This window comes from Drosophila suzukii (genome assembly GCF_043229965.1).
Source record: "Drosophila suzukii chromosome 2 unlocalized genomic scaffold, CBGP_Dsuzu_IsoJpt1.0 scf_2c, whole genome shotgun sequence".
Lineage (NCBI taxonomy): Eukaryota > Metazoa > Arthropoda > Insecta > Diptera > Drosophilidae > Drosophila > Drosophila suzukii.
In genome coordinates this window covers 23,869,841-23,896,891 of record NW_027255896.1, presented here as the reverse complement: position 1 = coordinate 23,896,891, position 27,051 = coordinate 23,869,841, and positions in this window count along the sequence as shown.

Below are 27,051 nucleotides of genomic sequence, written 5' to 3'. Positions count from 1 at the left end.
TACAGGAGTACATAAAGAACTGTACAATTTGTAATAGTAACAAATATATTAGACACCCTGTACTAATTCCTATTGGTCAAGCACCCATCCCAAATAGAGAAGGAGAAAGTCTGCATATTGACATTTTTTACGCTCAGAATTTAATGATCATTACTTGTATTGATTCATCTTAAAAATACTTAGTCGTAAAGGAGATCCAAATTAAACTCAACATAGAAACCAAAATTGCAGAAATATTGCAACAATTTCCACTTGCCAAAACTTTAATGATGGATAACGAGCCTAGTTTTTCTTTAACACAATTTAAATCCTTCGCACAAAGATGCGGTATTAATTTATATTTCGCGGATCCTCGCCATACTACGTTCAATGGACAAATAGAAAGGGCTCATTCTACCCTTACAGAAATTGTTCGTTGAATCAAAGATGAACTTAACTTAGTTTATTATAGAAATAAGCTTAACTCTAGATATAAAAAACGAGTAATTAAGGAGAATCTACATAATAAGGTTATCATAAGCAATAGAAATCGTACGATTCATAAAGATAACATCAAATCTTAAACACAGTTTGTCTTAAATTACAGAAAATGAATTCAATAATATTTGTATTATTGATAGTAGCAGCGAACCATGATTTTTTCCTCTACAACGATACAAAAGACATTCTTGTATATGATTCATACGCTGACCTATTTCATATAACTAATTTAGGTTTATATAAAGACATAATCAAACTCGAATCAACACACATAAACAAAAGTAATAATTTACAGTGGGAAATTTCCTATGATTAAGATATCATTAAAATGCTTCTCTCACAAATTTTACCAAGTAGGGCAAAAAGAAATGGATAGCAGGGACTCCCGATCACGATGATTTGATAAAGGTCCAAAATAAAATTGATGATTTAATCCAAAATAGTAACAATCAATTTGTTACTAATTCTAAATTATTTCAAGAAATAAAAACCGTATCTGATAATCTAAAAACAGTTCTTTCAAACCAAGAATTTCCATTCAGAAAACACCGTCTTCGCTTACTCACTTACGATCTGATGAACTTAATGGATACAATTACATTAGCAAAAATAGATGTTTTTAACACTAGAACTCTAAACGCTGAAGAAATCCATGATATATATAAACACGAACAGAAACCTGTAGTAATTACTGACATATTAGATATATCAAAATTTAAAATCGCCATACACCAAGAATTAATTGTAATATATATAAAATACCCCATCATAACAAACCGTTGCAAAGTGTATAACGCAAGATGCATCTCACACAATGATGGGAAACTGTTAATTTATAATCATGTCGCTAAATGTAACAATAGATATTATGTAATTTCTCATTTTAAGACAGAAATATTTAATAATTATGGCACTTTAAGCCCAGAAAGTTCTTGGAGAAAAATCCGTTTGTTATAAAATCAGGGAATATAATAAAAAAATTGATGTAATCCAAGAAGAAGCCATTTTTATAAATGGTTATAATACTGTTAATGATACTCATTTAAATGGGTAATTTTTAATTACTTTTAATAGTACTACTACAATAAATAATATACCCTACTCTAATCACCATAAGGTAATAGATTATATCACTGCTAAACAGTATAATGATTTTTTAGTATCCGAATATCTTATGTCAAAGGATTCGGAACTTTCATTCGATAACATATTAAGCCCATTTATTCAAATTAAACAAACACAAATTCCAATAATACTGATCATATTAACTTAAATATATATCACGCTTGTATTTAAATTCAAAAAATATCTAACATTCAAACCACGGCAAATTCATATTGAAATAACCCCCAAAAATAATATGTCAGAAAATGAAAATACCAGGATGAAATTATAGTCGAATTGACAAATCATCTAAATTCAGCCGCCTTACCCAAGTCGTAAACAATTTCTCATAAACAATTCTTAGCTGGGATCCCCTTACTCAGCGTTCCCACAGAATCCCAATTAGCTCCCCCACTTCAATCGAAGTTCATTGTTAAGACTCAATTGCGCCGCAGTCCTCCTAACATAAACTAAGCTGGGTCCAGCTAATGTAAACACAAGCATCCGGTCAACACCCGGCGAGCCCCTTGTGTCCAACCCTTGTCCAACTCTTAATGAGTTTTCCAATTCTCTTAAACCGAGGTTTGTTTATCAGATAGTCGGCCCTTGGCCAGGGAGTCCATTTTGCATCCGAGAAGATCGGTTCAAAAGAAAATATTGTGAGCAGTAAAATAATAGTCGGTATTAAGCAAAAGTTGTAAAGTTGTAACTTAGTGAATAAAAAATAAAAATAATTTTTTTTTAATTAGTCGCAAGTGAAATAATTAATTGGCGCCGAACGTGGGGCCACGCATAAATTGTTTTAATTAAAAGCTTTAAAATAAATAACTTACGGTTTTAAAGTAAAAAGGAACTTGCGTGGTCAAATAAAAACCTAACCAACCGAAGAAAAGTTCGTCTTAAAAACAAAGTAGGAAATTAATAAATGAAATAATCCCCTTTTCTTACAACATTCCGCTATTTAATAATCGGCATAATAAATCTGCTGTTCAACAAAAAAACTAAACGGTCTCAAAAAATAATTCACAAAACTAAACAAAAATTGTAAAACTGTGAAAGTGAAAGTTGATAAAAAAAATATCAACTGAGAAACAAAAGCCAAATACAATTATAAGTCCAAAAATGCAAATTCAACAAGAAGGAAGAGCTGAGGGCAATCCCTCGCTAAACAGTGACGATCAGAAAACAAACCGAAGGAAGAGCTGAGGGCAATCTCTCGCAAAAAATTAACAACCACAAAAATAAATTGAAAGAAGAGCTGAGGGCCATCCCTCGCTAAAAACAACCAAGAAGGACGACCCCAGCAGGATCATCAAGGAAAACAGAAGACATCATATTAATCCCAGGAAGAAAAGAAGACAATTAGTGAGCGTTACTGCTTATTATACCCGTTACTCGTAGAGTAAAAGGGTATACTAGATTCGTCGGAAAGTATGTAACAGGCAGAAGGAACCGTTTCCGACCCCATAAAGTATATATATATTCTTGATCAGGATCACTAGCCGAGTCGATCTAGCCATGTCCGTCTGTCCGTCTGTCTGTCCGGATGAACGCTGAAATCTCGGAAACTATGGGAGCTACGCTAGATTTGGCGTGCAGATTCCTGAGCTTCTTACGCAGCGCAAGTTTGTTTCAGTAGAGTGCCACGCCAACCCTAACGCCCACAAACCGCCCAAAACGGTGGCTCCTACAGTTTTGATGCTAGAGTAAAAATTTTAACTGAAATGTATTGTTCTCATCAATACCTATCGATTGACCCAAAAAAAGTTTGCCACGCCCACCCTAACGCCCATAACCCGCCCACAAACTTCAAAAAATCGTAAATATGAACGTGGATATCTCGGAAACTATCAAAGATAGAGAATTGGGATTTCAGATTTAGATTCCGTAGCCTTATACGCAGCGCAAGTTTGTAACGCGATTATGCCACGCCCACTCTAACGCCCACAAGCCGCGAAAACCTGTGACGCCCACAATTTTTTTGCTAGATAAAAAATTTTAACTGAAATGTATTGGTCTCGTCAATACCTATCAATTGGCCCACTCTAACGCCCATAACGCTCAAATCTGTATACCGCCGGTAGGTGGCGCATTTTTATCTCGCTTTGCTACTTGCATATCTCTATTTAGCTGAGTAACGGGTATCTGATAGTCGAGGTACTCGACTATAGCGTTCTTCCTTGTTTTTTTATATTTTATTTAAGTACTATAAGCAAAAAATGTTAAATAAAAACAAACAAGGTGGAAGACCTAATAAACGATTTTGAAAGAATTATCACCATGCCTCTACCCAAACCTGCAATGGCTTCTAGCAGCCAAGCTAATAACCAAGTGAGCGAATTAATTGCACATATTGTAAGTAATGAGTTGATTCCATTAAGGAATGAGATCGTGAGTTTAAAAGCACAACTAAATCAAAATATAAAAAAGGTTAAAGATTTTCAAGTAGAAGTCATTGACCCAAATATTAAATGTGAAACTTCATTCGAAATTATCAAATCAGTCAGGGAATTCAAAGGAGAAGAAGACAAATATGTGAGTTGGAGGGAATCAGCAGAATTAGCCATGGGGCAATATGCTAGAGGTAGCTAAAGGTTATTTTCTGCATTGTCAATCTTGAGAAACAAAATAACTGGTACAGCAAACGATGCCCTAACACACAATGGGACAGTATTAAATTTTGACGCGATAATGGCAAGGTTGGACTTTGTTTTTAGTGACAAACGTCCAATCCATATAATTGAACAAGACTTAGGAGTGCTAAGTCAAGGGAAACTATCCATAACGGAATATAATGGGTTAGTTAATAAAAAACTAACTCTTCTAATAAATAAAACCATTAATACTTACGGCAGAAATAAACCATTAACTGCTGAAATGAACGAAAAACACAAAAATACAGCACTAAGGGTATTCATAACTGGCCTCAACGGCCATATCTCAGACGTAAAATTTTCTATGAATCCACCAGACTTACCGAACGCTATGGTTATAGTACAAGAACTAGAAAGCAATAATTTGAGGGCCCAATTCGCAAACAATTTTTGCATTAACACAGCGCAAAAATTATGAGTCAAATTTCTTCGGGTACCAAAACTATAATAAAAATCCCAGGCAAGGTAACCATAATAACTATAATAATAATAGCAATCAGAGGAATACAAACAACTTGAGGTTTAACCAACCCGATAGCCAAAGTAGAAACAATTATAATCGGAATAAAAAGCATAATTGGAATCAGGGCAGACAGTTTAATCCTCAATATAATTCCCATAATCATTGGAATTCCAATAAAGCTCAACAAAACAAGCCAGAACCGATGGAAGTACAGTTGGAAGTTACAGATTCAGAATAGGCCAAAGTACAATCAGGGTTTTAACAGTTATAACAACACATACAACCAGAATAAATTGAATCAAAATAAAAAGCAGGAGACACAAACAACTCCGCAAAATAATCCGCAGAACAAAAGAGAACCAACAGGTACGGTTAACCAACCGGCAAATAAAGCTATTAAATAATATCGAAGAGGACGATTTTTTAGGCCAGAATCCGGAGTAGGATTACCCTACTTAAAACGATACTATAGCAAGATAAATAAAAAACTTAAAATTTTAGTTGACACAGGAGCAACCTCCTGCTATATCAGAACAGGGATATATAAAAACAAAAACGAGCTTCCTATATATAAAAGAGTATCTACGGCTAATGGATACTCTATAATTAAATATTATCACATGGTAACGATCTTCGATACGCGTTACACATTTTATGAAATAGATGGGTTTAAATCAGACTTCCTAATAGGTTACAACCTATTGAAAAAAATAGGAGCTGTAATAGACACAGAAAAATGAGTAATAAGATATGGGGGCAATGAAGAAAAATTGATTTATGATAATGACAGCTCTTTTAACCAACTTTCCTTATCCGAAGAAAAAACCATTCTTCCATTAAAGGAATATATTTTACGAAAATACTTTGATGAAAAGCCCAAAATCAGAACTGGGTCTGAAAAGGCAAATTAAAGCAAAACAAGTTTGGGATTTAAATAACCTGAACACGCCGTCGTTGAAGTATCCGACAAAATTGCAAGTTTGGGTTTCAAAAATCCTGAACACGCCGTCGTTGAAGTATCCGACAAAATTACTAGTTTGGGACTCAAAAATCCTGAGCGCGCCGTCGTTGAAATATCCGACAAAAATTCTAGTTTGGGATTAAAAAGTTCTGAACAAGCCGTCGTTGATTTATCCGACAATAATGAAATAAACAATATGAGTAAATCAACTTCAAACCAAAGAATGGATTTGGAAAATGAGATAATAAATATTATCAATAAAGAGCACTCGAAGATAAACATGCAAGTTCCTTTCAGGACTTATATTCGCGGTGAAATAAACACCGAAAACGACAGAGCTATTTATAGCAAACAGTAGCCGTATGCTCTATATAGTACCAAAAAAGGGTTTTAATGAAGATGGTACTGCAAAGCTCAGATTAGTTATAGACTATAAGAAACTAAATGAAAGCACTATTCCGGATAGATATCCAACGCAAGTTTTTTCGATGATTTTGTCAAACCTTGGAAAAGCAAAATACTTTTCCACGATCGACTTGGAGTCTGGATTTCACCAGATTCTCATAAAAGAGGCAGATATTGAAAAAACTTCATTTTCTATAAATAAAGGAAAATATGAATTCTTGGGAATGCCATTTGGGCTAACGAACGCTCCCAGAATATTCCATCGTGCAATGGATGACATTTTGAGAGAAAAAGTAGGAAAAACATGTCATGTATATATGGATGACATTATTATATTTTCTAAAACAATAGAACAACACTACAAGGACTTAATCGTCATAATTAATATTTTGCTGAACGCAAATATGAAAATTTCAATTGAAAAATCCAAATTCTTCAAATTAGAAATCACATTTCTGGGTTACGTTGTTTCTCACAATGTAATCAAAACAGACCCCGAAAAAATATCTATCTTAAAATATCCCATTCCAAAAAACATTCGAGAGCTTAGAAGCTTGCTAGGCCTTACCGGCTATTACAGAAAATTTGCGCAAAACTACGCAAAAATAGCAAAACCTCTGACAAAGTATTTGGAAGGTCAAAATGGTAAAATATCCAAACAAAAAAAGGTCCCGTAAAACTTCCATACAGTTAGATGATTCAGCTGTAAGAGCTTTTAACGAGCTTAAAGATAATTTAATTGCACAAATCGAATTGGTACAACCTGATTATAATAAAAAATTCACTTTAACGACCGATGCGTCCGATCTAGCTATTGGTGCTGTTCTTTCTCAGGAAGGAAAACCAATAACCTTTATTTCAAAAACTCTAACTAAAGCCGAACAAATATATGCAACCAATAAGAAAGAACTTTTAGAAATAGTTTGGGCATTTAAAAATTTGCGAAACTATTTATACGGCGTAATCAACATAGAAATCCATACAGATCATCAACCACTGTCTTTCTCGATCTCTCAAAAAAATCCAAACATCGAGATGAAAGGATGGTACTCATTCATTGAAAGTTACTCTCCCAAAATAATTTATAAGCCAGGATCTACCAATGTAGTCGCTGAATCAAGAATTCAAATTAACAACCTAACGGACAGTAACGAGACGGTCTCAGATCAAAACCATCAGCATTCAGCAGAAAGTAGTTTTGAGAATGTTATACAAGAAACCCGAAAACCCTTAAACCAGTTTAAGCAACAATTGCTAATAGCAACGGGAAGGTATACAATACATGAGACCATACGACCATACGATATATTATACAATAAAGTCGAACATGATACTATTCCATAGTTATTAAAACAGGCTCAAGAGAAAATGTTAAATTCTCACAACAAAGGCAGAAAAGAAAAGGACTTTCTCGTAGGGGAAGTCATTTACGAGAAAAAAAACGGGGAAAGAAATAAGCTTTACTCTATATAAAAACAAAGGGAGTTAAGGAGAATTTACATAATAAGGTTATCATAAACAATAGAAATCGTACGATTCATAAAGATAACATCAAATCTTAAACACAGTTTGTCTTAAATTACAGAAAATGAATTCAATAATATTTGTATTATTGATAGTAGCAGCCACCAATTCCGAAATAATGGATTACACGAACCATGATTTTTTCCTCTACAAGGATACAAAAGACATTCTTATTTATGATTCATACGCTGACCTATTTCATATAACTAATTTAAGTTTATATAAAGACATAATCAAACTCGAATCAACACACATAAACAAAAGTAATAATTTACAGTGGGAAATTTCCTATAATTTAGATATCATTAAAATGCTTCTCTCACAAATTTTACCAAGTAGGGCAAAAAGAAATGGATAGCAGGGAATTCCGATCACGATGATTTGATAACGGTCCAAAATAAAATTGATGATTTAATCCAAAATAGTAACAATCAATTTGTTATTAGTTTTAAATTATTTAAAGAAATAAAAACCCTATCTAAGAATCTTCAAACAGTTCTTTCAAACCAAGAATTTGCATTCAGAAAACACCGTCTTCGCTTACTCACTTACGATCTGATGAACTTAATGGATACAATTACATCAGCAAAAATAGATGTTTTCAGCAATAAAATTCTAAACGCTGAAGAAATCCAAGATATATATAAACCTGTAGTAATTACTGACATATTAGATATATCAAAATTTAAAATCGCCATACACCAAGAATTAATTATAATATATATAGAATACCCCATCATAACAAACCGTTGCGAAGTGTATAACGCAAGATCCATCTCACACAATGATGGGAAACTGTTAATTGATAATCATGTCGCTAAATGTAACAATAGATATTATGTAATTTCTAATTTTAAGACAGAAATATTTAATAATTATGGCACTTTAAGCCCAGAAAGTTCTTGGAGAAAAATCCGTTTGTAATAAAATCAGGGAATATAATAAAAAAATTGATGTAATCCAAGAAGGAGCCATTTTTATAAATGATTATAATACTGTTAATGATACTCATTTAAATGGGTAATTTTTAATTACTTTTAATAGTACTGCTACAATAAATAATATACCCTACTCTAATCACCATAAGGTAATAGATTATATCACTGCTAAACAGTATAATGATTTTTTAGTATCCAAATATCTTATGTCAAAGGATTCGGAACTTTCATTCGATAACATTAACATATTAAGCCCATTTATTCAAATTAAACAAACACAAATTCCAATAATACTGATCATATTAACTTAAATATATGTAATTATCACGCTTGTATTTAAATTTAAAAAATATCTAATATTCAAACCACGGCAAATTCATATTGAAACAACCCCCGAAAATAATATGTCCGAAAATGAAAATACCACTGAGGATGAAATTATAGTCGAATTGACAAATCATCTAAATTCAGTTTATCCGACACTTCCAATGAATCGGGACGATTCAATTTAGAAGGGGGAGAGTTATCCAGCTCATGATCGCAGCTTCTTTACCCAATTTATAAACAAACTCTTCATATACAATTCTTAGCTGAGAACGCCTTCCAGCTCGAGCGCCCAGCCGCCTTACCCAAGTCGTAAACAATTTCTCATAAACAATTCTTAGCTGGGATCCCCTTACTCAGCGCTCCCACAGAATCCCAATTAGCTCCCCCACTTCAATCGAAGTTGATTATTAAGATTTAATTGCGCCGCAGTCCTCCTAACATAAACTAAGCTGGGTCCAGCTAATGTAAACACGAAATCCGTTTAGCAATCGAGCAGAGAATTTGATCATCCGATTTCCTGACTTTCTTGAGTCCAACCCTAGTCCATCTCTTAATGAGTTCCCCAATTCTCTTAACCGAGCTTTGTTTATCATATAATCGGCCCTTGGCCAGGGAATCGTTTTTGCATCCGAGAAGATCGGTTCAACAGAAAATATTGTGAGCAGTAAAATAAAAGTCGGTATTAAGGAAAAGTTGTAAAGTTGTAACTTAGGGAACAAAAAATAAAAATAAATTTTTTTAAATTATTCGCAAGAGAAATAATTAATTTGCACACATCAGCAAAATGCTGACTATTCACGACTACAATCGTGCAGTTGTACATACAACTACAAGGCTGATACTCGCCGCTGAAAAATTATATACAAAAATTTAAAATCTATAAAAAAAAAGGAATGTATATCTAAATGATTATATATGAAAAGTATTCCTAAAAGACTAGTTCTTGATCTTAACTAGGAAGGAATTAACATTGCATAAAAATACATTTTTATCTAAACGAGAGAGAACAATGACCGTTGGAACGGTAGAGATGATAATTGCCTTTTCGGTCTTGTTAACGTCATGAATATCATCCTTGTGGTCAACGGTCTCCACGGTGTTAATAACATTGGTGGTGCTGCCGGCCACTTTGGACGGTTTGCTGCCCATCTTGGGGTCCTTAGGCCATATACTTGTTTCACCAATACTCTTCGTCCTTGAGGGTGCGTATGTACACTTTCTTAAGGATGCGGTCGATTGCAGGACAGGTAAGAAGGATTTTCTTCCAGATAGGGTTGGCTTCCAGGGAAGGATGGGAATGTCGGGACACTTGTCTTCTTCCAGTCGTGATCCTCACTTCAGGGGAGTTGCACTTCTAAACCAGTGCCAGGGAGATCTGAACAAATTCTGTCTGTCTTCAATATTTGGCTGGGGTCTTCTATACTGGACTAGAGCTTTCGCGAGACCCCCATATTGGATGAATTAACTAGGTGTTCCCACCTAGAGGTACAGTTTCTCTATTTCCCCTATCTTAGGAGTTAACGGCCTGCTGGTGCAATTTGCCACCTACTGGAGTACGGTTACGAGCAGGTCGGTCGTGGTCGTTGTTCTGGCCACGCGACACCCGTGAGTCGAATTGTATTGCTGTTTTGCCCTTATCAATCTGAGTGTGGTTAGTCATTAGCGGCTCCTACCCTCAAATTAAGACAGTGGTTTCGCCTTGGTTAATCTTTGTATGGGGAGGGCGTACGTAACACCGTACGACACCGATTATACTCTAACTGCATATTAGTAGGACAGCGCATGTTGATAACCTTGGTGTCTATATGAATCCCAAACTTAAATTTTCTGACCACATTACTACCCTGATGAACAACACCAGGGGTGTGCTTGGAATTCTAAAACGGTGGTCCAAGGAATTTAATGAACCTTACGTCACAAAATCCTTGTTCATTTCATTAGTCCGACCACTTCTTAAATACTGCTCTCCCGTCTGGAGCCCCCAATACGGGATACATATAGACCGGATTGAGTCTGCACAAAAAACATTCTGATACTTGCCTTATGGGGACTTAACTGGAATTCAAGTCTAATACTACCGTCTTACTCTAGCAGACTTATTTTTTTAGCTTACCCTCATTAGCCAAACGTAGAACTATGCTAAGTTCGCCGTCCATTTGAAGTCTTATTCATGGTGAAGTGGAGAGTCCCGATTTACTGTCGCCTGCACTTTAAGTTGCCCAATGGATTCCCTAGAAACTATATTCCACTAGTTTTAAGTCATTGTAGGTCCAATTACAATAGGCATGTACTTTGTAATGACTATAATAGACTGTATCACCTAATTTCTACTACAGACTCACTGGTTATCTTAAAATCGATTATATTATCCTACCTAGCGACTAATTAGTATTTTTATTTGTCATGACTATTTGTATTTTGTCCTACGGTTATATTGTCTTTATCTATGTCCGTGGTTTCGTTCTTACGCTTAAAAGGGAATAGGGCTCCGCGCGTAAAAAGCATTGCTTGGTGTCGTAAGTGCCACTTGTTTTTACTGATCATAATGCATCAACGCTCAGCTGGGGAACTTGTGAGATGGTTCCAAAGTCGCCTAGCTGGGGCAACCGAGCGGGTCGCAGGTTGCGGATAGCGGACGACCTCTCTCGAGGTCAACTGTGAATAAGCTGGTGGGATAAGTCAAACACGGTACCGTGGACGGAAACCCCAGTAAATAAACAGTCCCGGACAGCCAGCGGGTATTTTGCAACGAAGCAATACCGACGATGCGAGTTGTTCAGCCGCATCTAAATAGTTGCTTTACACAAACCCACTCCCAACACAACACCTACCCAACTCCCCCCCGAAACAACATCTCACTCCGGGCCGGACTACGGTGTAATACGGACCGTGCCAAGAGTCAGCCTGGCTGGGGGCCCGGATCAAAAATAGCCCAGTCTCAAACGGTGTGCTCAGGGACATGGCGACCCCCTGTTCTAACTATCGCCTTACCCGGGCATCGCGGATCTGTGCCCGGGCGGACTTTTCTCCTTCTCCGCAACTCGTGGGACCAAATTATGGAACAAAAAACAGAAGACAAAAAAACAAAAAACATAGAGACGGGTACTCTTAAAAAACCCATGGATAACACGAACACTGGTCCCACCTTCCATTCCAGCACGGCCCAGAAAGGGCCGCATCCCAACTGGGGATGATGGGTGGCAGAAAGCCAACCGCAAACGCCTCTGCTACGTGCGCATCTGCGCCGAAAGCAACGGTAGGCACTGCCAAGGCGCTCGGGCCACCCGCTGGTGCAAAATATACATACGCAGAAAGGCGGACTGCCGCTCAGACTCTGCGCTCACACACCAGGAGCACCGTTGCCACGCCTTCGCCTGAATGGCTAAAGAAGGTAGAGTGGGCAAGGAAGGTGCTCCCAAACTACGGGCAGGAATAGCCCACTCAAGAGTCGACTCAGGCGAAAAGGCAGCGATCCCTCGAACTACCCGGGCCATCGGCGAAGAGATCTAAGATCCAGCCATCGGTCTACACATAAGGGCCACCGTAGACCCGACACAAATATCAGAAGCACAACACGCTTACACCAAAGGTAAGTCAACCGAATCGGCGCTACACTTGGTGGTAAACAGCATCGAGAAATCACTCAACATCAAGGAATACACACTGATCGCCTTCCTGGATATAGAGGGAGCCTTCAATAACGTGCTTCCCACCGCTATAACAGAATCTCTCACAGAACTAGAGGTTGAGCCGCCAATGGTGAGGCTAATCCATAAATTGCTGATAAGCAGAATGGTCACAGCCACACTAGGGACCTTAACCCAGACTAGACTAGTGAACAGAGGCACCCCGCAAGGAGGTGTACTATCACCCCTCTTGTGGAATATCGCAGTAAATAAACTACTGCGGATTCTGGAGGGAGGAGGTTGTAAGGTCGTGGCATACGCAGACGACGTCGCCATCATCTTTAATGGAAAATATCCACAAACACTTTGCGATATTATGACCGCTAAACTTAAAATACTATCGGAATGGACGATAGCGAACGGACTCGGAGTAAATCCCTCGAAAACAGAACTTGTTCTATTTACGAATAGGTACAAAATTCCACAACTTAGCCCACCCATTTTAAACAATTGTAATCTCTCCTTTAGCGATCACGCCAGGTACTTGGGGTTAGTACTAGATAAACGCCTCAAATGGGGCTTAAACAACCAAGAGAGAACCAAAAAAGCGACCATTGCACTTTACTCCTGTAAAAAAGCAATCCGGCTAAGATGGGGCATGTCCCCAAGAATAGTTAACTGGATATACACAGCGGTAGTCAAGCCAATCCTACTGTACGGAGTGGATCTGTGGTGGACCGCCTTACACAAACAATGCATACTGACTCCTCTAAACAAAGTACAGCGAATGGCGGCTTTGTGTATTAGTGGAGCCCTTCGAACCACCCACTCAAGAGGCGACTCAGGCGAAAAGGCAGCGATCCCTCGAACTACCCGGGCCATCGGCGAAGAGATCTGAGATCCAGCCATCGGTCTGTTTCGCCGAAATCACGAAGAATCGTGTTTTAGTTGGCCTGATTGACAGGGGAAATCCGGAGGGCAGGATCCCCAGAAACAAGTGGAAGGCAGTGGAGTCCCACCTTTCCCTCATTTGCCTGCGCATGGTACGAGAGAAGCCAGGCACCTCGCCCTGTTGCATGGACGCGGGCTGGTACCAGGGCAGCGTCAAGGTAGTAGCATGCGACAGTCAGCGGTCGGCTGATATGTACAAAGAGGCGACAAGCAAGCTCGGCGAGGTTTACGAAGGGGCGAACATCGTTGCGCTTGACTGGTGCGATGTCCCCAGTAAACCCCGAGCCAGGATCTGGCTCCTAGCAGCGATCAAGACGCCGTAGGACATCCTCTTCATGTTGCAAGAATGCAACCCGCCACCTCCCCACGAAGGACTGGAAAGTTGTCAAGGTGGAGGAGTATGAAAGGGATGTCAACCAGGCGGTTTTGGTCCTGAACAAGGAGTCAGTAGCTCCGATCGAGACTGCTCGAGGAGTGCTGAACTTCGGGTTCAGTGCGATACACATCAAAGTGTATAAGGGCGACTCCAACGCCGCTAGCAGCTCTGCCGGCAACCCAGCCGAGCAGGTGCTTGCTGAGGAGTTAGAGGCACCTGGTGGGCCGGAGGACGGCTACTCTACCGATTCGTCGCTAAGCAGAGAGATGCGAGGGCTCGGACCGGCAATCGAGGACGTGGACCTCAGCGACACAGAGGAGGCCGACGCCACTGTGATGGAGGTTGAAGCTGTAGATGTCATTAAGACTTCTACAAATAAACCTTCACCACAGTAAAGCAGCGTCTGCTGCACTTCTGCTTCGCCTGACAGAAGGCGGAGCCGACCTAGTCCTCGTACAGGAACCTTGGGTTGTAGGAGGCAAGGTTGCTGGACTAGGAACAAAGGAATACAAGCTTATGCTTGAACCCAAAGAAGGTAAAATTCGAACCTGCATATTAGCCAAAAGGCATCTTAGTATATTTCTACTTCGCAATTACAGCAACGGAGACAACACCGCAGTAAGCGTGGAGCTGCAGAGTGGCTCTATAAGGGTTCTATCGGCCTATTTGGCCTTTGAGAAGGAAAACCCCCCAGATGCGCTGGTCAGAGGACTAGCAGAGGAATGCGAAAAGCTCAAGAACGGATTGGTAATAGGCTGTGACGCCAACGCCCATCACACCCAGTGGGGTTGCCCAAACAACAACGACAGAGGTGAGTCTCTTTTTGATTTTATTCTAAATTCGAACCTATTCTTATGCAATAGGGGCAATGCCCCTACTTTCATAACTAAAGCTTGCCAAACGATCATAGATCTAACTTTGGTATCAGATTCACTCGTAGGCGCAGTCAAAAACTGGGCAGTCTCTGACGAGCACTCCTTTTCGGACCATAGATTCATAGAAACTGTATTGTCCCTTGATTCGCCCTTGCCGGTCAGCTTCGCCAACCCCAGACGAGCGGACTGGCACAGGTACAAAGAAGTTCTGACAAATATCCTCCCCATGGAACCGTCAGAAAGCATCACAAACCCACATGAGCTGGACGAAACAGTATACAAGTTCACAGAGGCATGCAACACTGCCTTCAAAGTGGCATGCCCCACAGAGAAACCAAGAGAAAGGAAAAACCCCCCTGGTGCACCCAACAACTATCTATCCTCAGAACCAACTGCAGATGCCTGTTTAACAGAGCAAAGGCGGAAAATGAGGACACCAATTGGCTGAACTACAAGTTTGAACTAGCCTCCTACAAAAAGGCCATTAGAAGAGCAAAACGAACGGCATGGCAGACCTTCTGCTCTGACATAGAAAAAACAATCAAAAAAACAAGCAGGTCATCCACCTGAAAGAGGAGCAGGAGAGGGAATCGAAATAGATCCACTCCTATCAGACCGCAACATGAAATGGTCCATTCATAGTTTCAAACCATACAAATCGCCGGGACCGGACGGGATAACACCGGCTCACATCCAGCAAGCAGGACAAATAGCCATAAGCTGGTTGAAAAAAATCTTCCAATCCATCCTGGCGGTAGGAGAATTACCAACAGCATGGCAAGAAACAAAGTTGGTTTTCATTCCCAAGGCAGGGAAGGCCACTCACACCACAGCAAAGGATTTTAGGCCAATAAGCCTTACATCATTCCTGCTTAAGAGCTTTGAAAGAATGATAAGCCTACACATAAGGGCCACCGTAGACCCGACACAAATATCAGAAGCACAACACGCTTACACCAAAGGTAAGTCAACCGAATCGGCGCTACACTTGGTGGTAAACAGCATCGAGAAATCACTCAACATCAAGGAATACACACTGATCGCCTTCCTGGATATAGAGGGAGCCTTCAATAACGTGCTTCCCACCGCTATAACAGAATCTCTCACAGAACTAGAGGTTGAGCCGCCAATGGTGAGGCTAATCCATAAATTGCTGATAAGCAGAATGGTCACAGCCACACTAGGGACCTTAACCCAGACTAGACTAGTGAACAGAGGCACCCCGCAAGGAGGTGTACTATCACCCCTCTTGTGGAATATCGCAGTAAATAAACTACTGCGGATTCTGGAGGGAGGAGGTTGTAAGGTCGTGGCATACGCAGACGACGTCGCCATCATCTTTAATGGAAAATATCCACAAACACTTTGCGATCTTATGACCGCTAAACTTAAAATACTATCGGAATGGACGGTAGCGAACGGACTCGGGGTAAATCCCTCGAAAACAGAACTTGTTCTGTTTACGAATAGGTACAAAATTCCACAACTTAACCCACCCATTTTAAACAATTGTAATCTCTCCTTTAGCGATCACGCCAGGTACTTGGGGTTAGTACTAGATAAACGCCTCAAATGGGGCTTAAACAACCAAGAGAGAACCAAAAAAGCGACCATTGCACTTTCCTCCTGTAAAAAAGCAACCCGGCTAAGATGGGGCATGTCCCCAAGAATAGTTAACTGGATATACACAGCGGTAGTCAAGCCAATCCTACTGTACGGAGTGGATCTGTGGTGGACCGCCTTACACAAACAATGCATACTGACTCCTCTAAACAGCGAATGGCGGCTTTATGTGTTAGTGGAGCCCTTCGAACCACCCCGAATGAAGCGCTGAATGCGATCTTGAACTTCCCTAGCCTGGACTTAGCAGGCATGGAAAGGGCCAAATCGGCAGCTATTCGACTGAGGGACACAGGGCAGTGGAAAGCCCAATTATATGGCCATGCTAAAATTCTCCAGCATGATAAATCGATTCCGAAAATCACGGATCTATGCAAATCTATTGAATATAGTCACACACCCTTTGAGGCCCTGATTCCTGATAGAGAGGAATGGGAACAGGGCCGACCGGGCACGACGGACGCAATCTGTTTCTATACAGATGGCTCCAAATTAGAAGGACACGTCGGCGGAGGAGTATACTCCGAACAATTAGATATCAGGAAGTCATTCAGGCTCCCGGACCACTGTAGCGTCTTTCAGGCGGAGGTCCACGCTATAAAAGAAGCACTAACCTGTTTAAGGAACCTTAGCCTCCAGAGAGGACACCTAAACATATATAGTGACAGCCAAGCGGCTATTAAGTCGATCTACTCGACAAACACCAACTCCCGTACAATAGCAGACTGTCGCAGATCTCTCCACGAGATGGCAAATCAGTTTACTATCAGCCTAATATGGGTTCTGGGTCACCGGGATATCGTAGGCAACTGCATAGCGGACGAATTAGCCAGGCAGGGCACCACCAAGCCTCTCCTACCAGGAGAGGAAAATGTCGGTATGCCCATGGCTACTTGCAAGCTAAACATAAAAAACCACTTCAACACACTAGCCAACACCCATTGGCAAAACGCACCACAGTGTCGCATCTCTCACCAGACATGGCCTGTGATAAACAACAAAAAAACCTCGGAGTTACTCAAGCTCAGCCGCACAAAGTGTGGCATGTTGATCCGAGCTCTTATAGGCCACTGGCTTGTTGGCGCGCATGCCGGCAGGCTAAAAGCCCCGCAAAATGATTTCTGCAGAAGCTGTAGGGATGAGGAAGAAGTGGAAACGGTAGAACACCTTCTCTGCTTCTGCCCAGCCCTATGCAGACTCAGACTGAAACACTTAGGAAGCCCCTTCATCGACGATCTTACCGAAATATCGGAGATTAATCTTAAAAGCATAAGTGCCTTTATTAAGTCTTCCGGGTGGAAGACATGCTGATCAGCTTAACACAGGCTGAAACTACTAGAAACGGGACCCTAGAGAAGGAAAAAACTAGATCATGCGGTATCACAACGGACCCATTGAGGTCTAAGTGTGTCGGACTATAGTCCGACAGCCGCCCTAACCTAACCTAACCTAACCAATGCATCAACGGTTAAATAAGATGCTTATTTTAAAGAACATGTTCACAACGACCACAATATTCATCAGCAAGTTAGAATATCTATTTCTGGAAATATTTAATTTAGAAAATTCACCCTTAATATATTGCTCGAAAACACAGAAAAACGCACACATTGTATTAGACACTATTCCAGGTATAAACATCTCTAAAAATAATTAAAAACTAGAACATAAAGCCTGAAAACACTAAGTCTTATACAAAAAACCAAAAGAAAAACCTGAAATATTCAAAAGTACAATCACTAAATTATGTATCGAATTTATTGATACATTCGGATTAGAAACAGAGCCCATATTCTCAAATAACTTTTATAAACAAGAGCTAAGAGTAAAAGATGGCGCCCCAGTATATATTAAAATCTAAAGAACACCCAATAGCCAAAAAGATGAACTAGATAAACAAGTTCTTGGAGCCGAGCTTTTACACAGTCCGTCAGCCGCTCCGAATAAAGGCTATACATTTAATATATCCTATTCGTGCGTTATTAATTATAAATATAAGGGTGGCATATTTGTTGTCTTCCCCACAAACATTTGGTGACCCCGACTTGATATAGTTTTTATCGGAGTCTGCATCTCGGTCTCGCGATTGTTTAATATAGTTTAAACAAACGCTTTGCTTCCCTGTCGTTATCGTGCATTCGGTCACATATAAAAGTGCACAGCCGGCCGCTCTGTGAAAAAACACCAAAACTGTGTTGTGCAAATAATTCTTAACAAAGTGAATCGCATTTAATCCTTGGTTAATAGCGCATATTACATATATATATATATATATATGTACATATAGCCATACATACATTTTTGCCAGTTACATATATCCGCTGTTGCTAGGCAGGCAATTTATCGGCAAGAACAACAACAACCAAGTTAAAGGATCCATTGCATCTCGGCGACGCTTGTTAACCTTTACATTTTCGCGGTAAAAGGTATACGGTGTTTCGTGCCTCTAACGCGGTCGGACATTTTATTTTATTTAATTTTTTTTCTCGAGATTGAAAAATGACTGATACGGAAAACTCGGTTCGGGCTCAAAATGAGTCCACAAGTGACGTCGACTAATACCGAGTCAAAGCCCAATCTATTTTGCGGCAAATGAGCTCGATGAAATGTTATTTGAACGCTGATGCGGTTAATCAGTTTGACGAAGCTGATTTGCTGGCTCGAATGGAATGGATCAATTCCTTAAACCAGGCATTTGATTCTGCGCAGACATCGTTGGAAAGACTGGATTTTGCAAAGATCTCGGGCGACCATCGGATTGAATTTGCCGACGTTTTCATGGATGTGAAGGCTAAACTATGTCGAGGCTTGGCTGCTCATCGAAAGTCACAATTGCCGGCTTCAAACGCTGCAAATTCAACATCTATTGACATCACTAATAATGCTGATCTTTCTATTGGATCAAGGAAGCCTCGGTTGCCAAATTTGGAAATTGCTCCTTTTCATGGATCCTACTCTGAGTGGCCGGATTTTCTTGCGACTTTCACTACGGTCATCGGAAATGATGATGAGCTAAGCGGCATTGAAAAATTACAATATTTGCTTTAGAGTTTGGGCGGCGTGGCTCTGGAAACCATACGCTCGCTTGAACCCTCGAATGCTAATTATAAGAAGGCTATGAATTTGCTGGTTAATCGATTTGATAATAAAGTTTTAAGCTTTCAGGCACACGTTCAGGTAATATTCGGCTTAAAGGGTGTCGAGAAGGGATCTTCGAAGGGTCTTCGGGAGCTGAGTGATTGCATGAATTCGCATATGCGAGCAATTCGAACCCTGTCCAACACGCAACAAATTTTGGATGGACTTTCAATTCACATCGTCACTCGGAAACTGGAAAAATTGGGAAGAGGATTTGTCAATCACTGTGCTGTCCACCTTTTTTGAAAAAGAGGTGCAGGATGACGGAAAACTTGGATCAAGCCTTAGTAACTCAAACACCAGGCCAGCAGGTGGGAAAAAACTTGCACAAATATAACCAAAATACACTTATTGTTTCTGCTATTAACTCAAATCATTTGATATGTTCTTTTGAAGTGTTCTTGATTTTTAAATTTGAGTCCGAATCTTCGATATAGAGAACCAAAGAAGTTGCACCTTTGCCTCAACTGTTTGCGCAAGGGGCATAGTTTGCAGCAATGCAAGTCGACTTACTGCAAATATTGTCGCATGAAGCACCATTTATTATTACACATGAACCTTGACCCATCCGCAACATCCACCTCAATTTCATCTCCATCATGCGATATTACCATCTACTTCATCAGCATTAGTATCATGTTCGCATACATCATCGTATCCTGATCATCATTTACTAAGCCCTCCACCTAAAACCTTAAGTATTTTTCCGATAGACTAAGTGTTGCTTCCAACTGCTATTATCTACGTTAAAAATAGAATTGGAGCATTTATGCCTTGTCGAGCAATTTTATATTCGTCCTCCCAGCAAAACTTCATAACCTCTCTCTTAGCTAGCCAACTAAACTTGAATATTAGAAGATCGCAAACCTCGATTTCTGGGATAGGGGAATCTTCCATGATCTTTAAAAAGACTGTCAATCGACACGAGTACGAAGCTTCGTGTCGTTTTTGATGGATCTGCTAAAACAACTTCTGGTAGCTCTCTGAAACACTTACTTCTGGCAGGACCAACAAATCAACAAAAAATCTTCAATATACAAATGTAAATTTGAATTTTCAAAGGATCCGAGGCAATTTTATAACTTTGTCAATGCTAAGCGAAAGTCTTCAGCATTGCCATCATCCGTACGATTAAACTCTATTGAGGCATCTACGGATCCCGAAATTGCAGATTTATTTGCTGAATTCTTCCAATCTACTTATAGTTCTGTTTCATGGTCTAATTCTAGCTACCCTAATCACTTAAACAGGGCAAATTGTATTTTTTCTCCTGTAATCACCGAGAGTTCTCTCTTAAGGGATTTAGAAACTATAACGCCAACCTATTCTCCGGGGCCAGATGGACTCCCTGGGTGTGTTCTTAAGTTTTGTGCCCGAACTATTTGTAAACCCATTCTTAAACTTTTTAATTTGTCTATCTCATCATCTGTTTTTCCTACTATCTGTAAAGATTCTTTTATTATTTCACGCCACAAAAAGGCTGCGAAGGTTAATGCTCAGAGCTATAGAGGAATCTCCAAATTGTCTGCAATTCCTAAAACATTTGAACGCATTATTACCTCTCAGTTGCAACATTTGTGCTCCTCTTTAATATCGCCGTGTCAACATGGTTTTGTTAAGAGTAGATCGACCACCACTAACCTGCTCGAATTGACATCTTTTGTACTAGATGGACTTAACAAAAAACAAGGAAGAACGCTATAGTCGAGTACCTCGACTATCAGATACCCGTTACTCAAAGGGAAATGGAGATATGCAAGCAGCAAAGCGAAATTAAAATGCGCCACCTACCGGCGGTAGACAGATTTAAGCGTTATGGGCGTTAGAGTGGGCGTGGCAGAATTATTTTGGATCAATCGATAGGTATTGACGACACCAATACATTTCAGTTAAAATTTTTTATCTAGCATGCAAATTGTGGGCGTCACAGGTTTTCGCGGTTTGTGGGCGTTTAAGTGGGCGTGGCAAACTTTTTTTTAGGTCAATCGATAGGTTTTGATGAGAACAATACATTTCAGTTAAAATTTTCTATCTAGCATCAAAACTGTAGGAGTTACAGTTTTGGGCGGTTTGTGGGCGTTAGAGTGGGCGTGGCAGTCTACTGAAACAAACTTGCGCTGCGTAAGAAGCTCAGGAATCTGTTCGCCAAATCTCAATAGCCTAGCTCTCATAGTTTCCGAGATCTCAGCGTTCATCCGGACGGACAGACAGACGGACAGACGGACAGACGGACAGACGGACAGACGGTCAGACGGACAGACGGACAGACGGACAGACGGACATGGCTAGATCGACTCGGCTAGTGATCCTGATCAAGAATATATATACTTTATGGGGTCGGAAACGCTTCCTTCTGCCTGTTACATACTTTCCGACGAATCTAGTATACCCTTTTACTCTACGAGTAACGGGTATAATTACAGACGGACGTTATATATACAGATTTTAGTAAAGCCTTTGACTCTGTTAACCACTCTCTTCTTTTATTCAAATTAGATCTGCTTGGGTTTCCGAATAATCTGTTAACTTGGATTTCAAGTTATTTGAATGGTATATCTCAGAGGGTTTTATTCAAAAACGCTGTTTCGAAGATGATCAACGTGACATCTGGAGTGCCTCAGGGCAGTCATTTAGGCCCTTTGCTGTTTACTCTGTTTATAAATGATCTTCCTTCTATCGTAAATCACTCTCGTGTACTAATGTATGCTGATGATGTTAAGCTTTGTTTTTCATATAATAATATTGAATCTGGTTTCTGCTTGCAGTCAGACATAAATAGATTCCAGGAACGGTGTCAGTACAACCTTTTGAATTTAAACTATCTTAAATGCAACGTTATGACTTTTTATAGGGGTACGCCAACGTTCATGAGTTACTCTCTTCAGAACATGTCCTTGGACCGAATATACTCAGTAAACGATTTAGGTGTTCTCCTAGATCCTAAACTTAAATTTGACTCCCACATAACCTCTACTGTAAATAAAGCTATGAGTGTCCTTGGGTTTATAAAGCGTTGGTCTAAAGAATTTGATGATCCATACACTACCAAATTATTATTTACCTCACTTGTCCGACCTAATTTAGAATACTGTTCTTCCGTTTGGAGTCCTCAGTATCAAGTGCACATTGACCGTATAGAGTCCGTACAGAAACAATTTCTTCTTTTTGCCTTACGTGGTTTGAACTGGGATCAAAACGTCAGGTTGCCTTCTTACTCGAGTAGATTGCTATTAATTAATTTGCCTACTCTAGTAAGCCGTAGAATTATGCTTGGTACTATTTTTATTAATAATCTTATCAGAGGCGATATTGATTCTGTAGATTTGGTAAGCCGCCTAAGTTTCAATGTTCCTGTTAGACTAATGCGAAACTACCATCCTATTAACTTGCCACGATGTTCATCTAATTTTAGTCAGCATGAGCCCTTTCGCGTTCTTTCTAATAATTATAACAACCTGTATCATTTAATTTGTTCCTCAACTTCTATCCCTGTACTAAAAACTAAAATCTTAGCTCATTTGCTTTAATCTTGTTGATCTATGTTTTGTCCTGTCTTTATTTGTTCAATGTACCTTCCTCGCGAACCGTATTTGCCCGAAATAAAAATGGGCCCGCGCGTAACAAGCACGTGCTTGGTGTCGTTTGGGCCACTCGTTTGTACTGCTCTTAGTGCATCAACGTTCAACAATAATAATACTGCTTCGCCTTCGATTTTTTAAAGTTGCCCTTTGTGGAGATAATGTGATACAGCACAGATAATGTGATACAGAAGAAGCGTCGAACAATCAAAGCGTCGGGTCCAAACAATTTATGGATTTACATTGAATTAAAGCAGTCTAATAATTTCAAAAAACGAAGAAAACGAATGTTTTATGGTTTCCGAGCAACGATATCATCGAAAATTGCTGTTTTATATTGTGCAAAACGTGAAAGTTGTGAATATATATTTTAACTCGCAAACACGAGCCAAAAATCACTCAATAAAACAAGCACGAAACACTCGAAAACCAACAAGAAAACTTAAAATTGTCTTGCTCTAGCTAAAGAAACAAACAACAAAACAACAGAAAACACTCAATTAACAAAATTCACTCAGAAAAAAAACACTCAGCCATGCCTGCCCCCAAACGAGCACGAGAAGCCACGGCCACCGATCTAAAGCCTGGTCGGGACTCAGATGCCCCTTCACCACATCCTATCCAGCTTCTGGATCGGTTTATTGGGGACAGATTGAAGGCCCATGCGGAGCAGCAGACTGAAAAACTAGCGTCTGTAATGCGTTCTTGCGAGGAGCGTATTGTTACTTCACTCGAAGGGAAGCTGCGCGACGTATGCGACAGGTGACACAACTGGAGGAGGAGTTGAAAAAGTGGCAGGCTCTAAAGATGAACTTCGACAAGTTAGAGGCCAAAGTAGAGAAGGTGCACTGGCATACAACATCTGGAGTTTGAAATTGCGGATATGCGAAGTCTGGAGAAGCAAGTGGGTGAGCTATCCGCAAAAATATCTGCTCAGGAAAATGCTAATGTCCAGTGCGAAGTCAGATTGCACGGTGTGCCCTACAAAGAGGGCGAATCACTAAAAACATTGTTTAATACACTCTCCTTCTCACTTGGAATCACACCGGCACCAAAACTTTTGAAATTTTTATGGTCAAAACACGAAACGAAACGAGCACTATTGTTCCCCCAATAATAAAACTCAAATTCGAGCACTTGAGGGACAAAACAACGACGTTGCGGCACGCTGCCGAATTCAGGCGTACTCACAAGAAACCGCTGGTTCTGGGGCTGTTAGGCTTAAATTCGAATGCGGCAATTTATTTAAACGAGCAATTAACGAAGGAAAACTATAACGTTTTTAAAAAGCAATGACTGTCGGGTTACGCAGCCGCAGCATTCGATCCGAAATTTCAAAGCGCGCCTCACAGCTTCTTTTGCACTCAAATTTTGCTGACGGCATCACTCCGGGAGTTTTCGGCCCCCAGCAGCGTCAGCCTCGACATAGGGCAGCATTGCTGCCCCCATTGGAGCTTCCAAAATTCGCTGGAGGTTATACCAATTGGTCTGACTTTTATTCTATGTTTACCATGATCATAGATAGTCATCCGGACCTCACCAACGTAGAAAAGCTGCTGCATCTACGATCGTGCCTAAGGGACGCAGCGTTGGAAACTATTCGCTCATTGGAAATTTCGGATGGCAACTACGCAATTGCTTTAGATTTGCTGCAAAGTAGATTTGTAATCGACGTTTGGCTTTTCACGCACACATTATTGAGATCCTGGGACTTAACGCGGTGCAGAGTGGTTCCGTCTCGACACTTCGGGAGCTGTCCGATAAATTCAACGCTCATATTCGTGCTCTCAAAGGACTGGGCACGACGGAACAAATCGCAGGATGCATAATCGTCCAAGTCCTGTTCCAAAGGTTGGATCCGGCAAGTCAGGCAAAGTGGGAAGAGCGTTAAGAGGACCCTGAATTCGTCAATTTAATTTCTACGTGGGAGTCAATGGTATCATTTGTGGAGCAGCGATGCAGGACGTTGGAGACTATGGCAAACTATGCGCCGGGCAATCAGGTGGGAAGTAACAGAATACCCAATGCGCGTAGATCAGCATTTGTTGCCTCGAATGCTAACCCTTGGATTTGTATATTCTGTAATGATGCGGGGCATTCCATTTCTTATTGTCAGAATTTTAAAATCCTGTCTCCTGCGAGTAGGCTTAAAGAAGCGAAACGGCTCGGTCTTTGCATAAATTGTCTTAAGGTTGGTCATCAAGTTCGGCAATGCAACTCTAGTAGTTGTCGTGCATGCGGATCTGAGCACCACACCCTGCTTCACCTGGGAAACTCACCTTCCTTTCCTTTACAAGAAGGAGCACAGTTTCAAGAAGCACTTCCCTCTGCCTCACCCTCTGCACTGCCTTCCACTTCGACTGCTCTTATTGCACAGGAGTTTAGTAATGATATTGTGCTCTTAGCAACGGCTAGCGTTTTAGTAAAAAAACCGTTCCGGGGTTTTCGTTCCCTGTCGAGCTCTACTCGATTCGGGCTCCCAACTGCATCTTATAACGTCCCGATTCGCAAATCAGCTTCAAGTAAAAAAAATAAAATCTTTAACATCTGTAACTGGAATAGGAGATTCCAGTTTTGTGACGGACGGTCACTCGGTCAATATTACGATTCAGTCCCGAACTTCCGATTACTCAGCCAGCATTACCGCGGGGATTGCTCCGAACATAACAGAGCGACAGCGTATCTTCTACGTCGACATTGGCAGCTGGAACATACCCAAAATATACAGTTAGCTGACCCAAGGTTTTATGCTCCCCAGCGGGTGGATCTTTTAATCGGAGCCAGCCTCTTTTTCGAGATGTTGTGCGTTGGCCAAATCAAGCTCCCACCTGGATTACCCCAAATTCAAAAGACGCGTCTGGGTTGGGTTGTTTGTGGAGGTTATGGCCTTTCCAATGGATCAGCTTTAATGTCGTCTCAGGATGTACTTCTCGCTAGTAGAGAGAATAGTTTCGATCGGTTGGATGATCTTCTTCGACGATTTTGGGAAGTGGAAAGCTGCGCCGAGCCAATTATACTCGCTACTAAGGATTTTTTGGACTGTGAAGCACATTTTGTAAGACACGTCGTTCGTTTGCCAGCTGGTGATTATTCTGTTCGGCTGCCTGCCAAGTTCAATCTAGATCTTTTGGGAGAGTCCCACCAGCAAGCTAATCGAAGATTCTTGTCCCTAGAGAGAAAGTTGAATCGTCAGCCAGCCTTGAAGGCTCAATATGCAGCATTCATAAAGGAATACCTCGATCTTGGACACATGTCATTAGTTTCTGCCGCTGATATCGGGTTGTGCCGATACTTCTTGCTTCATCAGTGCGTCATAAAGAAAGATAGCTCCACTACAAAGCTTCGCGTAGTTTTTTATGGATCGGCGGCCAGTTCCTCAGGCTATTCTCTCAACGATGTTCTTATGGCAGGCCCTGTTATTCAGCCTAAGCTGTTCCAGATTCTTCTTCGGGTTCGTTCACACCCAGTAGCAATCACAGGAGACATTTGCAAAATGTACCGTTGTGTTAGGGCAGCCATTTGCAATGCATTTTGTGGAGGGGCTCCCCCCAGGACCAATTGCGGGTGTTTAAGCTAGACACCGTTACTTATGGCACGAAGCCAGCATCATTTCTGGCTGTGCAAGCTATGCATCAGTTGGCAGCAGACGAGCATACAGCGTTTCCGCTTGGGGCTGAGGTCACTCGTCGCGATTTTTATGTGGATGATTTGATATCTGGAGCCAAGTCCAAGGAAGAGGCAGTTATCATTATGGATCAGGCATCAAAAGTTCTAGCCCAGGGAAATTTTAGCTTAGAAAGTGGTGCTCAAATGTGTCGGCTGTTTTGGATGGAGTTGCAGACAAGGATAAGGAATCCTATTTGAAGTTTGATGATGGCACTGATTTTGCAAAAACTTTAGGTCTCGCTTGGGATCCAGTTTCTGACCAACTATTGTTTTCCTTTTCAGTCTTACAGTCAACATCAAGCCTTTGCAGGCGATCTGTCCTGTATGCAATAGCGCGATTTTACGATCCTATCGGGTTGGTTGGA